Genomic DNA, 5,116 nt, shown 5'->3' with positions numbered 1-5,116 from the left:
CAAGGTATCAGAGCTATATCTGGAGGCTTTTCTAAACCAGCTTTCTATGTTCTACCAACTCCTGTCCAAGGTACCCCCACCAGACTTTCTTGCAATAATAACCTTCGAAATAAGAATATAAACAGCTATAGATACAGAGGATGAAGTAAAGAAAGCTGGTCTGCTCACCTCTCTACAGTGAGTGTGTATTATAAAGGTACACAGAATGTGGGAGGCATTCCCCTGATTACTTAATCTTTACAGAAACTCTATATTGTAATCTTCATTTTACAGATGAGAATTGAAGCACAGAGAAGTTAAACAATTCGACAAAGGTCACACAGCTAGTAAATGGCTGAAACGAAATTCTTAAGTCATTCAAAATGATTAAGAAAATAAATCAATCCAAAAACAAGTTTAGAAAGCCTCTTAAGTGATAAGAAGGAAATGTGGAAATACTTGGCCTTCCCAACTGAACACCATTTTCTTATAATCTTGAAATGTGTCCTTATGACCTGGGTCCCTGTGGTGCTTGCAGATGGCTTCCATTTCAAAGACTCTAAAGCTTTCAGGAATTTACTCCAAGACTTCGAGGCATGCTCAATTACCACCTCCCCTCTCTGACTTCCTTGGCTAGTCAAAAAAACTCTGGCTTTCCCTGTTTTTGTTCAAAAACATCTACTGCTTTTGGAAAGCCTGATTTTTAATGTTCCTTAAACCCTTAGGGTGCAGAAGAAGAAAAATATACTATGAGACTCGGCTTCCACGTCATCCCATTTCTGAGTTCCAGAACAAAGAAGAGAATGTCGTTTAATCACTTTGCTTCCTAGGCTTGTGTGTTTTCAAAATTACAATTTAACTATCCACTGGTAAGATCTAGATGATTATCATTTACTTCTGATAAGATTTACTGGACATTTTTTTCTTACGTGACACTTACCTAGATGTCTGTCTTGATAGCAGGGGAGGGGATGGATTTAACAAAAATCTTTGGGCAGGTTGGGAACTTCTGTGGTTTTAAGACCACCCCTGTATTTTCTCAAAAGAACTGAAATGCCATCTCTTGAGTTATGTAGGCAGCTGTGGGAAATTCAGTGAGGGTGGCCATTCTGGCATCATTCAGTCTACTTGGGATCAAACTCTCATACGGTGTTTCATAGAATTTCAAATATGTATCTCCATGAGGTTTGAAAATATCCTATTTCTGACTGAATATACTGAAACCCTCAAGTCTTAATCAGCATGGAACAAAAACACAGCTCAGTATACAGAAATTAGTTACTGATGTCATTCGCACTGATGGCTACGTTGAAAATGCAGACTGAGAGGGCGAGGGGCCCGAGGAGCCGGCCACTGTACTTACGCCCTTTTCAGACATGTGCGATCCTTTTTATAGCCTAAAATTAGGAATTATTACTCCAGTTTTACAATTGGATAAAATGAAATTCAGAGCGGTTTGAAGCAATTTGGTCAAAGTGGCCCAGCCAGTGCCTAGAGATTTTTCAAACTGACTCTCCTTTCGACTACACCCTAGGAAACCCCCCTATCAAGAATATTTTCTCTCTAAAAAACATTCTGGCTATTCACAGCCTGGGTTATTTCCTGATACTAATCCACCAGACTTAAGCTGCAAAGTAAAGTTCCCAATGCATTGTATTACCCAAAGTCTTAAGAGTCAGAATAAATGGAAAGGATTCAATGCGTTAAGAAAACTTGATAAAACAACAGATTCTGCTCCCATCCCCCCACCCACCTCCAGAACTTCAACTCATATACAAGCTCAGTTTTACCTCCACAGTACCTGGCTTCCAGTTTACCAACTAAAATAATCTTCAAGATGTTAATCTTTTGATAGAGGATATAAATAAAGTAGTAGGTTAAAACTACATATTAGAAAGATAAAGACCTAAGCAATTCAGAACATCTCTTTCAACAGAATCAGACACCAAAGGAAATAAATTGCTTTTGATGAACAATAGTGAGCAGGCCTCTTTTTAAATATTTTCAAAACAAAATTTTACAAACAATAACAAAAATAAGGCAGAGCAACTTTATAAATCTTCTGTTTACTATAAGCATTTGTTTATTACAGCTTTTAAAATGCTTTCATGTGAATGTTTAAGAACCTAAATGAACATGCTAAGATGCTCAATGCAACCCATTTATTTCAGGGGTACACTGGTAAAAATTGGAAACGAGCATCTTAGTAGACTAGCTAGGCTCTCCTTTCTATATACATACTGAGAAAAACAGAAAACTGATTATTTTCCAAAGACCAACATGAAGCACTATAAAATGATATTCTGTACCAACTATTTTGTTTCATATCAGTAATAAAATTTATTTTATAACATGAGTATATATATATATATATATATATACAAATTGTGTGTGTGTGTATACATATGTATACACCTTACTTTCCTTAAAAATGGTTTTGGATTTTGGTAATTTTTTACAAAATTACAGTGGATATTACAGACATCCATTTAACAGTGACCAAATCTCCTAAGTTTTTCATATTCCCCTTATCTTGATTGCGGAATGAAAATGGTTTGAAATTGTCCTTAATATGAAAAAAATTTTAAAGACAAAAATTAATGAGACAGAATACGTCACACCTTAGATTATAATATGGTTTGTTCTAGTAAATCCAGGAAGATTGCAACGGATGCCTCCAAAGATAAGGAGCCAGAGCCCTGTAGGACTCTTCCATTCAAATCAGATGTTCAAATTAGGGTGGTCTGTGGGGAGAAAAGGTTCTCTTCCGCCTGCATAATGAGCAAGTGCATCAGTTAAGGAGAGATACGCCAGTGGCGCCACTGATAATATGGTCATTGTTGGCGCATTTTGTCAAAAGGCTCAGCTCCCTTTCTCCACCTGCTAAAGCTTGCCAAAAAGCTAGCCGAGTAAAAAAATAAGGTAACCCATCATTTATAATTCAATTTAAAAATGGTCTTGCTCAAAAACCTGAGACTCATCGAATTGGGGGCATATTGGTATATACTCGTTACTGCATGTGATCTATACTCCGACTCATCTGTTTCTCAAAAACATAACCTAAAGAAAAAAAACCTACCCCTAGCCCTCTAAACCCTAAAAAATCCACCCAATACTATGGAGGACAGTGGGTAGCAGGCGGCTACCCTCCATATTAAATAAAGGTGCTGATACATTCAACTTGATCAATATCAAGTCTTATTAACAGGAACAAAAGAGATAATTTCCATTTTCCTGCCACGTGTTGTCTTACCGGGGTGTACTGAGAATACTGAAACATAAAATTCTTTCAAGTGTAATGTACCATGGCAAAAATATAATTATTTAGCTCCTTTTTATACAGAACAGTTAAGTCTCTTTTTAGTTGGTAGAACAAACTGGCCCAAAAAGAGGCCATAGTCTGCATCACTGGAAAGAAAAATCAGTCATCAACCATCAAATGTGTGTGTGTATGTCCATATATATATGGACACATATATCGATATATATGGAAAAGAAAAATTCAGAACTTAATAGACCATCTTCACCCCAGCAGCCCCATCTGCCTTCTTCCTCCCCTACCAGTGGTCTCCATCTCCATGGGGTTCTTCTTGGATTTTCCTAATGAAACAATGAGGTAGGAATCAAAAGAAAACAGCGTTAGGATCCTGACAAAGTAACCATTTTCTCATCTCTGGGTTTTGTAGGCCCTCTTGTTTGAAGAAATGCCAAATGTCTTAATTTTTCCCATAGTGACACCAGGGGCAAGAACCACTGTCATTTTTGAGACCAATGTCCCTTCATCAAACGGCCAGCAGCAAAAACCTTTCAGACAAACGGTTAACTGATGCAAATTAATAGGGCCACCATCACTGCAGTGCGATATGTTACAGGAAAAAGAACAATGAACAGCACGAAAAAGGAAAAGAGCAGTGTTCGGTTACAAAAACATTAAACCCCACAGTTTGCCCTCAGCATCAAGGCTAATCTTATTTTTCATCAACTGAAATGGCTAAGAAGGCAAAAGATGAGATAGCCTAGGAGAAGAAATACACGCACGGGGTGGGGGGAAACTGTCATCTGTATCCAAGGGTTTCACGCAACATTTAGGGCAAACGCCTTTGTTCCTGGGCTTGGGAAGGGAGTGGGTGGGTGGGTGATGGAGGGATCAGATGGGTCGGCCCGGGCCCTCCACACCCTGCTCTCCGGCGCATGCGCGAGGCCAAGACAAAGGAATAGGTAATTACAGTCCGGATTCATTCATTTTGCCCGCAGTACTGAGGTCTGTGAGCCCGGTTGTAATCCCTGCGAGGCTGATCCACACCCCTAATGCAGGAAGACCACCTCTATGACAGTGTTTGATTTTAACCTGCCGCAGATATGCTAGTGGCCTCGCGGCAGACCGAGGCGTGGTTGTCAATCCTGTTCCAGGTACTAAAAAATGCACCCATGTGCGCTGCGTTATTTTAAGCAGGGTGAAAATTACACAGGCAAAGACTGTTCACGGAGTTCGTTTCAAGGCGGAAATGTCTCTTGAGGAAGCAGATAAGGAGCCCAGCCAAGCGTTCGATGAATATTCATGAAAAGAATGCGGTTTGTAGCCACGCATTGTGTGTGCGCTCGGATCCAAGGATTCTGCAATTTTTATTCTTTGCGGAAGGAGGGAGGAGGCGATTGGGCGAAGAAGGGGGAACAGGGGCTAGGCGTCGGGTTTCAGTGTTAGCGCTTTAGGCAAAACCTACTAAACCCCAAACCTTCGCTCCCGGCCGGGCTGGGCGGCGAAGGGCCGCGCGCTGTCAGGTTCAAGCTCACACCCTCCGGGCCAGGGCCGCCAGAGGAGGCGCCCAGCGCATTCTCCGAACTGAGTACTGGAGACAAGGAAACGCTCAGATGGAGCCCACAGGTTAATGGCAAGGCAGCTCGGCCCCGTCCGGGGCTGGGGCTCTGATGGACTCAGTGGTGCTTCGGAAGGCACGTTGTCGTGTGAACCTCGCATTCCTCGCCCACCCCAAGCCAAGATTCAGGAGTCCCAGCGGCCAAGGAAACCCATTTGCTGAACCAAAAAGCCACCTCCTTCCTTCTGATCACACCACGTCCCCCCGTATCCCTTCTCCCCCTTACACTCCCGCCCCGCCCCACCCCCACCCTTCGTCTTCTG

General features: G+C 41.6%; 1 protein-coding gene across 1 annotated transcript in view; it reads right to left on the bottom strand.

Annotated features, from left to right (window-relative positions):
* The window catches only part of BASP1 (brain abundant, membrane attached signal protein 1), a 56,171-nt gene that overhangs the window by 49,708 nt on the left and 1,347 nt on the right, over positions 1-5,116 (bottom strand). The gene's annotated exons all lie outside the window — the stretch shown is intronic.

This window comes from Bison bison, unplaced genomic scaffold (genome assembly GCF_000754665.1).
Source record: "Bison bison bison isolate TAMUID 2011002044 unplaced genomic scaffold, Bison_UMD1.0 scf7180017864440, whole genome shotgun sequence".
NCBI lineage: Eukaryota > Metazoa > Chordata > Mammalia > Artiodactyla > Bovidae > Bison > Bison bison.
This window is presented reverse-complemented; position numbering and strand designations above follow the sequence as displayed.